The sequence below is a fragment of the Cebus imitator genome, unplaced genomic scaffold (assembly GCF_001604975.1).
Source record: "Cebus imitator isolate Cc_AM_T3 unplaced genomic scaffold, Cebus_imitator-1.0 Scaffold478, whole genome shotgun sequence".
Lineage (NCBI taxonomy): Eukaryota > Metazoa > Chordata > Mammalia > Primates > Cebidae > Cebus > Cebus imitator.
In genome coordinates this window covers 512,510-524,940 of record NW_016107793.1, presented here as the reverse complement: position 1 = coordinate 524,940, position 12,431 = coordinate 512,510, and the positions used below count along the sequence as shown (strand labels likewise).

General features: G+C 51.7%; 1 protein-coding gene and 1 long non-coding RNA gene across 4 annotated transcripts in view; one reads left to right on the top strand and one right to left on the bottom strand.

Annotated features, from left to right (window-relative positions):
- The window catches only part of TSPAN17 (tetraspanin 17), a 106,860-nt gene that overhangs the window by 17,335 nt on the left and 77,094 nt on the right, over positions 1-12,431 (bottom strand). The window lies entirely within an intron of this gene.
- The window catches only part of LOC108292138, a 20,013-nt gene continuing 13,960 nt past the window's right edge, over positions 6,379-12,431 (top strand). Inside the window, exons 1-5 of one of the 3 annotated variants that reach the window (XR_001820152.2) lie at positions 6,379-7,237; positions 8,955-9,038; positions 11,093-11,207; positions 11,387-11,445; positions 11,889-12,425. This is a non-coding gene — a long non-coding RNA (uncharacterized LOC108292138). The other 2 variants (XR_001820153.2, XR_001820154.2) reach the window with 2 other exon arrangements.

Genomic DNA, 12,431 nt, shown 5'->3' with positions numbered 1-12,431 from the left:
TACTCTGTTGGCTGGTGCAGGAGATTCACTTGAACGCAGGAGGTCAAGAGGCTGCACTGAGCTATGATGGTACCACTGCACTCCAGCCTGACAACAGAGCAAGACCCTGTCCCAAAAAGCTGCTACATTGGTACCAAACTACAAAATTATGTAATCAAATTATTGTTTCTCGACACACATTGATAGATTGATGCATATATGTTGGAGTTTTGTTACTGAAGCATTTCCTTCCTTCCTTCGTTCCTTCCTTCCTTCCTTCCTTCCTTCCTTTCTTTCCTTTTCTTTCCTTTCTTTCTTTCTTTTCTTTCTTTCGTTTTTTTTGAGATGGAGTCTCACTCTGTCGCCGATGCTGGAGTACAGTGGTGCAATCTCCACTCACTGCAACCTCTGCCTCCCGGGTTCAAGTGATTCTCCTGCCTCAGCCTCCCAAGTAGTTGGGATTGCAGGCACATGCCACCATGCCTGGCTAATTTTTGTATTTTTAGTAGAGACAGGGTTTCATCATGTTGACTAGGCTGGTCTTGAACTCCTGACCTCAAGTGATCCACCTGCCTTGGCCTCCCAAAGTGCTGGGATTGCAGGCATGAGCCACTGCGCCCGGCCAGTATTTGTTTCTTTAGTCTATTTGCTGTGGAACCACATAGCCTTCCTGGTGTGCTAAAATGTGAACTGAAGGCTGGACACAGTGGCTCACACTTGTAATCCCAGCACTTTGGGAGGCGGAGGCAGGCAGATCACTTGAGGTCAGGAATTCAAGACCAGCCTGGCCAACATGGTGAAACACGATCTCTACTAAAAATACAAAAATTAGCTGGGTGTGGTGTCATGTGCCTGTAATCCCAGTTACTCAGGAGGCTGAGATGGGAGAATCGCTTGAACCCAGGTTGCAGAGGTTGCACTGAGCCGAGATTGCGCCATTTCATTCCAGCCTGACAGAAAAAGCAGGACTCAGTCTCAAAAAAAAAAAAAAAGAAGTGAACTGATACATTGGGCTGTGACTTCATGAAAAGATATTATCATTGTTTATAGTACCGGAACAGGTAAACACAAGAACTATAATAATTTCTAGTGAAAATAAATCTCACAAAAATGCACATTCTGTTTTTTTTTTTTAAGTTAACTGGCTGTGTTGGTATGCACCTGTGTGCAGCTTCTCAGGAAGCTGTGGCGAGAGGGTTGTTTGAGTCCAGGAGTTGGAGGCTACTGTGAACTATGCTTGCGCCACTGCACCCCAGCCTGGGTGCCAGAGCGCACCCCTCTCCCTAAAACAAACGACACGAAATGAAACAAACAAAACAAAACCTCTGTGTGTGTGAGGCTGCATGTATCAACTGATTGAGGCCATTCTTTTAGGAGTGATGGTACATTATGACTAGATATCAACAAGGATGGAACTACATGCTTACAATCGTACTTCTCTGATGACTGGAAGTACTTTACACACATTAGCTTCTGGGTCCATATGTAACAAATGTTATTTCTTTTCTCTCTCTCTCTTTTTTTGTGACTTGGAGTTTCACTCTTGTTGCCCAGGCTGGAGTGCAATGGCGCGATCTCGGCTCACTGCAACCTCCGTCTCCCGGGTTCAAGCAATTCTCCTTTCCCAGCCTCCTGAGTAGCTGGCATTACAGGTGCTTGCCATCATGCCCAGCTAATTTTGTATTTTTAGTAGAGATGGGGTTTCACCATGTTGGTCAGGTTGGTCTTGAACTCCTGACCTCAGGTGATCTGCCTGCTTCAGTCTCCCAAATTTCTGGGATTACCGGCATAAGCCACTATGCCTGGCCTTCTTTTTTTCTTTTCTTTTCTTTCTTTCTTTATTTTTTTTTCAGACAGACTCTCACTCTGTGGTGTGATCTCGGTTCACTGCAACCTCTGCCTCTGGGGTCAAGTGATTCCCCTGACTCCGCCTCCCGAGTAGCTGTGAATTTAGGTGCACGCCACCACGCCCAGGTAATTTTTTGTATTTGTAGTAGAGTCGGAGTTTTGCCCTGTTGGCCAAGCCGGTCTTGAACTCCTGACCTCAGGTGATCCACCCGAGTCAGCCTCCCAAAGTACTAGGATTGCAGGTGTGAGCCACCGCACCCTGCCTTCAAATGTTATTTCTCCTCTATGGCCAATATTTTTTTTTTTTGAGGCAGGGTCTTGCTCTGGCCCCCAGGCTGGAGTGCAGTGGTGCAATGATAGCTCACTGCAGCCTCAACCTCCCATGCTCGAGCGATCTTCCCATTCAGCCTCCTGAGTAGCTGGGACTACAGGTATGTGCCACCACGCCAGGCTAATTTTGTATTTTTTGTAGAGATGCTTTTTTGCTATGTTGCCTACACTGGTTTTGAACTCCTGAGCTCAAGCAGTCCACCCGCCTCAGTCTCCCAAACTACTGAGATTACCAGTGTAAGCCACTACGCCCAGCCAAAAAAAGATAATTAAAAACAAAAAGCAAGTATTCTGCTTACCCCGTTCCTGGGAACTGGGACCAATAAATCCATCAGACCCTAATGTTATAAAGACTGGAAACAGGCCGGGCAGGGTGGCTCATGCTTGTAATCCCAGCACTTTGGGAGGCCAAAGATCTCAGATCACAAGTTCAAGAGATCGAGACCATCCTGGTCAACATGGTGAAACACTGTCTCTACGAAAAATACAAAAATTAGCTGGGCATGGTGGTGCGTGCCTGTAGTCTCAGCTACTCAGGTAGTTGAGGCAGGAGAATCGCTTGAACCAGGGAGGTGGAGGGTGCAGTGAGCCGAGATCATGCCGCTGCACTCCAGCCTGGCAACAGAGTAGGGCTCCATCTCAAAAAAAAAAAAAAAAAATCACTCTAAAAATAAAAAAAATTACAATAATTACAAAACTTAGCCACGTGTGGTGACACATGCCTGGAGTCCCAGCTACTTGGGAGACTGAGGTAGAAAGATTGTTTGAGCCCAGAAGTTTGAGACCAGACTAAGCAACATACTGAGACTCCATTTCTTCCTTCCTTCCTTCCTTCCCTTTTTCTTTCTTTCTTTCTCCTTTCTTTCTTTCCTTCTTTCTTTCTTTCTTCTCTCCTTCTCTCCTTCCTTCCTTCCTTTTTCCCTCCCTCCCTCCCTCCCTCTCTCTCTCTCTCTCTTTCTTTCTTTCTTTCTGACAGAGTTTTGGTCTTGTTGCCCAGGCTGGAATGCAACGGCACAAGTTTGGCTTACTGCAACCTCTGCCTCCTGGGTTCAAGTGATTCTTCTGCCTCAGCCTCCTAAGTGGCTGAGATTACAGGCGCATGTCCCCATGGCTGGCTAATTTTGTATTTTTTAGTAGAGACAAGGTTTCACTATGTTGGTCAGGCTGGTGTTGAACTCCTGATCTCAGATGATCCTCCCGCCTCAGCTTCCCAAAGTGCTGGGATTACAAGTGTGATCCACTGCGCTTGGCAATGAGATCCCATTTCTAAAATGAGCATTTCTAAAAATTAGTTGGGTGTGGCAGGAGGATTGCTTAAGCCAAGGAGTTCGAGGTTATAGTGACTGTGTCATTGCACTCCAGCCTGGGCAAGAGAGTGAAACTCTGAAAATGGGTCACCAGAAGAGATGCTAAGAGGACCCCTTTCCAGTTTTTTTTTTCTTGGAGACAGAGTCTTGCTCTGTTGCCCAGGCTGGAGTGCTGTGGTGTGATCTCGGTTCACTGCAACCTTCTGCCTCCTGGGTTCAAACTATTCTAATGCCTCAGCCTCCCGAGTAGGTGGGACTCCAGGAGTGTGCCACCATGCCTGGCTAATTTTTGTATTTTTAGTAGAAAGGGGGTTTTGCATGTTGTCCAGGCTAGTGTTGAACTCCTGGCCTCAAGTGATCTGCCTGCCTCGGCCTCTCAAAGTGCTAGGATTCTGGGCATGCACCACCACACCTGGCTAATTTTGGTATTAGTAGTGATGGGGTTTCACCGTGTTGGTTAGGCTGGTCTTGAACTCCTGACCTCAGGTGATCTGCCTGCCTTGGTTTCCCAAAGTTCTGGGATTACAGGTGTGAGCCACTGCACCCAGCCTATTTAATTAATTAATTAATTTTTTCAGCTGGAATCTCGCTGTTGCCCAGGCTGAAGTCCTATGTATGGCGCTATCTCAGCTCTCTGTAACCTCCGACCCCCAAGTTCAAGTGATTCTTCTGCCTCAGCGTCCTGAGTAGCTGGGACTACAGGCACATGCCACCACACCCAGCTATTTTTTTTTTTTTTTGTATTTTTCATAGAGACAGGGTTTCACCATATTGGCCAAGCTGATTTCAAACTCCTGACCTCAGGATCCACCTGCCTCAGCCTCCCAAAGTGCTGGGATTGCAGGCGTTAGCCACCACGCCCGGACTTGATTTTATTTTTTGTAGAGTGGGGTCATGGGCTGGTCTCAAATTCCTGTCCTCAAGTGATCCCCCCAGCTTGACCTCCCAAAGTGTTGAGATTACAGGTGTTAGCCACCATGCCTAGCCTTAATTTTTGCATTTTAGTATTTAGTATTTTTGTATTTAGTATTTAGTACTTAGTATTTTTGTATTTTCAGTAGCAATGGGGTTTTGCCATGGTCTTGAACTCCCAGCCTCAAACAGTCTGCCTATCTCGGCCTCCCAAAGTGCTGGGATTACAGGCATGAGCCACTGTGCCTACCCAAATAATGGGAAATCTTGAGTCTCTTTGTATTAGTCCTTTCTTCATTGCACTCAAAGAATACCTGGAACTGGGTAATTTATAAAGAAAAGAGATGTATTTGCTAATGGTTCTGCAGGCTGTACAGGAAGCATAGTGTTGGCATTTGTTTCTGGTGAGGCCTCAGGAAGCTTCCAATCATAGCAGAAGGGATAACCGAAAAATATCGGAGACAGGTCTTGATCGATTTAGACAATTTATTTTGGGCTGGGTGCCATGGCTCATGCCTGTAATCTCAGTACTTTGGGAGGCTGAGGCCAGGAGTTTGAGATCAGCCTGGCCAACAAGGTGAAACCCCATCTCTTCAAAAAATACAAAGATTAGCCGTAATCCCAGCTACTCAGGGGGCTGAGGCAGGAGAACCGCTTGAACCTGGAAGGTGAAGTTGCAGTGAGCCAAGATCACACCACTGCACTCCAGTCTGGGTGACAGAGTGAATAAGACTCCATCTCAAAAAAAGAAAGTTTATTTTGCCAACATTAAGGATGCATGCCTGGCAGGCAGGTCTGTGTCTTTCTCCAGATATTATTTTGAGGGGTTCAATATTTAAAGGAGAAAGGAGAGATATTAGGGAAAGAGGAAGACATTTTTTAAAGGTGTGGGTAGATAAGAGACAAATGGTTGCATTCTTTTGAGTCTTTGATCAGCCTATCTTTTTTTGTTGTTGTTTTTTTGTTTTTTTTGAGATGGAGTTTTGCTCTTGTCCAGGCTGGAGTGCAATGGCGCCATTTCGGCTCACCGCAACTTGGACTCATGGGTTCAAGCAATTCTCTCTCCTCAGCCTCCCAAGTACCTGGGGAGGTGCCTGCCACCACGCCCAGCTACTTTTTGTATTTTTAGTAGAGATGGGGTTTCACCATGTTGGCCAGGATAGTCTTGATCTCTTGACCTGGTGATCTGTCCGCCTCGGCCTCCCAAAGTGCTGGGATTACAGGCATGAGCCACCATGCCCAGCCCCGGTCTGCTTTTTAATAAACTGTTACTCCTGCTCTGCCACTTGCCTCCATCTGGCTTTCTGCCTGATGACCCTCAGTCGAATTCTTTCTTCCAAGGAGGAAAGAACTGAGGTTGTTGCAGATGTGTACAGATTCACCACAGGGAACTCAGATGCTTCCCACCGGCAACAGGTGGAGGATGCTAGGTGAACATGCTATGCAAGCTGCATGCTTTTTACAAATGGTAGTGGTTCTCACGTCCAGACACAGCCATGGCACCTTCCCTGTATGAAAGTCCCTTCAGTAAACCTATGTCTCCTTTGCTGTCTCCAGATCTTCTCCTCTACCTCTCCCACATGGTACCTTCCCTACTGGAGTAAAGTGGAGTCCCGCAGATCACCCTCTCCCTGCAACTTTTTCTTTCTTTCTTTTCTTTTTTTTTTTTTTTTTAGACAGATTTTTTTTTTTTTTTTTTTTTTTTTTTTTTTTTGAGACAGAGTTTTGCTGTGTCTCCCAGGCTGGAGTGCAGTGGCACGATCTCTGCTCACTGCAACCTTCGTCTCCCAGGTTCAAGCGATTTTCCAGCCTCAGTCTCCCTAGTAGCTGGGATTACAGGCGCCAGCCACCACGCCCGGCTATTTATTTATTTGTGGGGGTTTTTTGGTATTTTTTAGTAGAGACGGGGTTTCGCCATGTTGGCCAGGCTGGTCTCGAACTCCTGGCTTCAAGTGATCCTTCCACCTTGGCCTCCCAAAGTGCTGGGATTACAGGCGCCCAGTCTCTCTCCCTACATCTTTATGCGCCTGCAATGCCAAGAGACAGCTCCTGGCCGCTGGGTTAGGGTCGAGGCCCCAGAGGCCCAGGGTCAAGGCTATGGCCGCATCCCAAGGACATGCATCCCTGCAAGGGGCTGCACCCGACAGGCAAGGCAGAGGCTCCGCTGGGGCCTGCTGAGAGTCCGGCTCCGGAAAGCCAGTGGAGGTGCTCCTTGAAGAAACCGCGGAATCCCACCCATCTCAGGGGCTCTGTCCTGGCCTGCGGCCCTGGATCATCCACCCTGGGGCGGGGTGGGGAGCAGACCTCGCCCTTCTTGGCTGGGACTGAGGGTCCCGCTTCCCCAAAGACCTAGGCCGGGGTTCCCAGCCGCCGCCCCAATGGGCAGCGCCCGGACCCGCCCAACCCCCCGAGGCCTGGCACTCCCCCTCAACCAAGATGGCGCGGACGGCATCAGTACGTCACGCGACCCGCCCGCCGGGCTCCTACTGCGCTGCTCTTAGCTGGGCAGTTGGAGGCCGAGCGGCGGAGCGGGAAGCCGGACCTGGGGCCGGTGGTGGCCAGGGCGGCGCTTGGGCCGCTGTTGTGAGGCTGCGCGCTGGCGCCGCAGGGCGGGATGCTGTCCCCCCGGGAGAGCCTGTCACAGGAGTGCAAGGAGCTGGACGGCCTCTGGAGCTTCCGCGCCGACTTCTCCGACAACCCGCGCCGGGGCTTCAAGGAATAGCGGTGGCCACTGCGGAAGGTTAGGGTCCGGGGCAGGACCTGGAGGTGCCCGGAAGCCCGGCGGAATGAGTTGGGGAGTCCGGGCCCCCGGCAGGCTCCTTCCCCGGGCATCCCGCAGTTGGGGGCCCCACCGGTTTAAGGTGAAGGGGCTTGGGGGTTCGGGATTGGAGGACTGGGGACCGAGCGGAGGAGGTGGGAGGAGCTCAGCTCCAGCTGAGTCCCCTCTGGAGGCCAAGGCTGAGACCGGACAGTGTCCTTGTTTTTACTGTTTACTTTTAATTTTTAAAATTTGTTTGAGGCTGGGTTTGGTCCTGTCACCCAGGCTGTAGCGCAGTGGCGCCATCCTAACTTCTGAGCTCAAACGATCCTCCCACCCCAGCCTTGCAAGTTAGTTAGCTGGGGTCCCCACGCCTGGCTAATTAAAAAAAAAAAAAAAAAAAAATTTTTCTTTTCTTTTCTCTTTTCTTTTCTTTTCTTTTCTTTTCTTTTCTTTTCTTTTCTTTTCTTTTCTTTTCTTTCTTTGTAGATATAGGGTCTCACTACGTTGCCCAGGCTGGCCTCGAACTCCTGGCCTCAAGCCATCCTCTTATGTTGACCTTCCAAAGCACTGATTACAGGCATGAGCCATCCAGACACTTGTCCAGCCAGTCTGGCCAGAGCGGCATGCGCTGCCATAGAGCTGAGCTCGGGGATTAGGAGGAGGGGACACTTTAGACATCCTGAGGTCAGCTCTGCTGAGGCAGGAAGGTACCTGCCCTGCCTGGGTCGACCCCTCTGGGCACATAGACCACGACCCTGGGCCTCCCTTCACCTCCAGGAGCTCACTGGCGAAACCACAGGAAAGGTGCACACGGGATGCTTCCGGAATGACCAGATGCCTCTTGCGCCTCCACCCCCCTGCTCCGTGCTGTCCCAACCTTGGACTTTAACTGTCCCCCCAGGGGGCAGTTAAAGCTCAGCAGCGGTCCTGGCTCCCCAGGGAGGCAACATGCCATGGACTTCAGGCTGTGGATGCGGCAGACCTGCTCCACACTCTCAGGCCTCCTGTGGGAGCTCATCAGGACCATGGTTTTTCGGGCAGAGGCGTAAGTCCCCCAGGGACACTCAGGGGGCAGAAAGTGGTGTGATGGCAGCCTGAACAGCAGACCTAGGTGGCAGGGGTGAGCAGGGTGGGAGGAGCTCTTGTGTGAATCCCAGCGATATATTTTTATTTTAAGACAGAGTCTCACTTTGTTGCCCAGGCTGGAGTGCAGTGGCACAATCTTGGCTCACTGCAACCTCTGCCTCTGGGTTCAAGCAGTTCCTGTCTCAGCCTCCTGAGTAGCTGGCACGTGCCACCAGACCTGGCTAATTTTTGTATTTTTAGTAGAGAGAGACTGGGTTTCACTGTATTGGTCAGGCTGGTCTTGAACTCCTGACCTCAAGTGATCTGCCTGCCTCAGTCTCTCAAAGTGCTGGGATTAAAGGCATAAGCCACTGCGCCCAGCACCCCAGCTATTTCTGAGGTCCTCAAACAAAACCTCCCCTGGCCAAGTCATACCCAACACAGGCCTCCTCCCCTGTTCTGCCCCCGCTCAGAGATGCCGAGTGACAGAGGCTCAGGCTTTGCGTGTTCCTGGCAAAGCCTCACCCCAGGAGGCCCCGCAGCTCAGGCCAGTCCTTGGTTCACATGGCCCCACTTCCGGCCTCTTTTTCCCTTAAGAGCGATTTGTCCCTGGGAGATCCTGGATCTCTCATTCAGGTGCAATGTTGCAGAGCAACCCTTCTTCCCAGGCTGACCCAGGCCTGCAGGGTCCCACTGTCACTGGCAGGCTTTGCCCCAGCTTCCACCCAAGCCCCGCTCCTCCTCTCCCACAGGGAACGAGACACCCTCTTCTCTTTCTCGGGATACCCCCACCTGCAGAGGGACCAGCCCATTTGCTGGAGCCACTGAATTCTGAGGTGAGCCGGGTGAGGTGCAGGGGCTATGCTGGAGGGGAGGACCATGGCTGCCCTGACCCTCCTGCCACTAGCTTCCCACAGCCACACCGTGGTGCTGACCCGAGACTCTGAGCGGTTGCTGGAGATAATGGAAGCGGATCCGTGTCCTGCCCTGGGGAGGTGAGTGAGTGTCCTGCACCCAGGCAACTCGGTGCTTAGGGATAAGTGTGTACCCAAGGCAACTGGGCCAGGGAAGAGGCTGAGCTCCAGGCGGTTGCCCTGGCAACCAGGACTGGGTTGTGTGTGTGTGTGTTTGTGTGTGTATTTCGGGCAATCTCCTGGGTGTGGACCAAGAGCTGCTCCAAGGAGGTGAGATGCCCTGCCCCTCCTCCCCAGGGAGAGTCACTGTCAGCACCCGCCAGGACCTGCAGACACACATGAGACCAGAGGGCAGGGGCCTGTGGCCCCTAGTGAAACCTCATTCATTGCCTGCAGGCACTGAGGTCATCCAGGCCAGGGGTCCCCATGGCAGGGGTGCCTGGTACTGAGAGACTCAGGGCTCTTGCCTCCCTCCTGGGACTGTGCAAAAGATCCCTCCCCCCAGCTCCACCCTGCCCTGATCCTCTTCTCTGATCCTCTTTCCAGGGGGAGGGACCTGGGCAACCTGGTTGGGGAAGAGGTGGTCACTCCCTGTGCTACAGCCCATCCCCGCTTCCTCCCACCCCCACAACTCAACTCTGGGGCCATGACTCTAAGCAGCACGGATGCCACCAGTGAGCGTGACTGTGGGTGAGTCTTGGGGAGAGAGTCCCCTGCCCTGTGCCTTACTTTTGTCCCCAAGCCTGGATTCTCTCTAGTTTCCTCCCACTTTTGTATGTTCAGGCTGGCTGTGGTGATGGTTGTACATTAAAGTGTAAACTTTAAATGGGTAAATTGGGCAGGGAACGGTGGCTGACGCCTGTAATCCCAGCACTGGCCAACATGGTGAATCCCTGTCTCTACTAAGAATACAAAATTTAGCCTGGTGTGGTGTCGGGTGCCTGTCATCCCAAGGCTGCAGTGAGCCAAGATCACGCTAATGCACTCCAGCCTGGGCAACAAGAGCGAAACTCCATCTCAAAAAATAAAATAAAAATAAATAAATAAGACCAGGCACGGTGGCTCACGCCTGTAATCCTAGCACTTTGGGAGGCCGAGGTGGGGGGATTGCCTGAGCTCAGGAGTTCAAGACCAGCCTGGACAACACAGTGAAACCTCATCTCTACTAAGATTAAAAAAAAAAAAAAAATTAGCTGGGCGTGGCAGTGTGCGCCTGTAGTCCCAGCTACTCGGGAGGCTGAGGCAGGAGAATTGCTTGAACTGGGAGGCAGAGGTTACAGTGAGCCAAGATCGCGCCACTGCATTTCAGCTTAGGGGATAGAGCAAGACTCCATCTCAGAAAAAATAAAAATAAAATTACAAATAAATAAATAAATGGGTAATTTGTGTGTGAGTGGTATCTCAGTAAAGCTGGTTTATTTAAAACAACAACAATAACAGAAAACAGCCTAGGTGTAGTGGCTCACATTTGTAATCCCAGCACTTTGGGAGGCCAAGGCAGGAAGATTACTTGAGCCCAGGAGTTTCAGACCAGCCTGGGTGACATAGCAAGATCCCATCTTTACAACAAATGAAAATTTAGGTTGGGCGCAGTGACTCACGCCTCTCATCCTAGCACTTTGGGAGGCTGAGTCGGGCAGATCAAGAGGTCAGGAGATCGAGACCATCCTGGCCAACATGGTGAAACCCTGTCTCTACTAAAAATAGAAAAATTAGCTGGGCATGGTGGTGAGCACCTGTAGTCCCAGCTACTCAGGAGGCTGAGGCAGGAGAATTGCTTGAACCTGGGAGGTGGAGACTGCGGTGAGCTGAGATCACACTACTGCTCTTCAGCCTGGCGACTAAACATGACTTTGTCTACCACAAAAAACAGAAGAGAATGTAGCCGGGTCCCCCAACTGCCTAACCTCCTCCTACTCCCTGTGTGGGTGGGGATGGGAGAGGCCTGGTGACTGGGAACCTTTTCTCTTTCCCAGTTAAGTTCCTGTTCTGGGCTTCGCTGTGCATGACCCATCTCAGCAGGATGGCCAAGGACCTCATCCTCTACAGCACCAAGGAATTCAGCTTCGTGCAGCTCTCGGATGCCTACAGGTAAGCCCTGAGCTGGGAAGCCCTGAGCTGCCACCTCCTGCCCCTCCTGGCCTCTGTATTCCCCACCCACCACGTGCAGCTTCCCTCCTCTCCGCCCCACCTTTCTGCCTGATCTGGCCAGTGCCCTGCTGGACCAGCCAAGGGTCCAGCACCTTCAGTGTCCACACCTCTGTCCCCAGCACCGGAAGCAGCCTGATACTCCAGAAGAAAAACCACCGTGGGGCATATGTTTGGGCGGGTGAGCAGGGCAGGGAGAGGGGCGGGCTCTCTGTGCTTATAGGGGTTGGCGGCCAGGAGGCAGGATCCTGGGTCCAGCTCCTGTCCCTCCCTCTTCCCGTAGTGTGCCAGGCTCCTAATGACCCTCAAGGGACTTCTGGCACCTACAACAAAGACTTACAGGTGTGAGGCCGGTGGAGGCCTGCTGCCTACATACCATGTGCCAGTTCTTGGGGCTCTGGCACACCCAGGCAGGGAGGGGTCCCCCAGGATTGCCAAACATCCTCCCATCCTGTACACACAGCCCCATCCGTGGCTGCTCTTGGAGCTCTCTGCCCTTCCTTCCTTGGGGTACTGTGTTCTTCCCATGGAAGGCAGTGAGGATGCCTCAGTGGGGGTGGGGCTGTGAAGACCCCGGGTGCCAGGGGGATACTAGGCCCTCACCTGCTGCCATGTGCCTCCCAGGACAAGGAAGCTGTGTTTGATGTGTCAGATACTGTGAGTGCCGTGTTCCAGGTGGCCACTGGCGTCATCTGTATGCTGCAGGCAGGACACCACCCAGCTGCCTCTCCTCCCCTAGGTCCCAGGCACTGGAGTGGGCATGCCAGGAGGGTGGCCTTGGGAGGAGGTGAGGTGGGGCTGGAGGACCTGGGGCAGGGAAAGGAGAGGTGTGCTCACTCCTGCTCCTGGGGAACAGGGAAGGGACTGAAACTGCTGCCACACAATGGAAGTAGATGAGACTCAAGGGGCCTGGGGCTTGTCAACTGGCCTGACCAGGACCCTTTTAAAAAAGAAAACTTATATAAAAGGCTGGCATGGTGGCTTGTGCCTGGAATCCCACACTTTGGGAGGCCGAGGCAGGTGGAGCACTTGAGGTCAGGGGTTTGAGACCAGCCTGGCCAACGTGGTGTAACCATATCTCTACTAAAAATAAAAAAATTATCTGGGCATGGTGGCCCACACCTGTAATCCCAGCTTTGGGCATTATGGATACTATAAGAATATCAA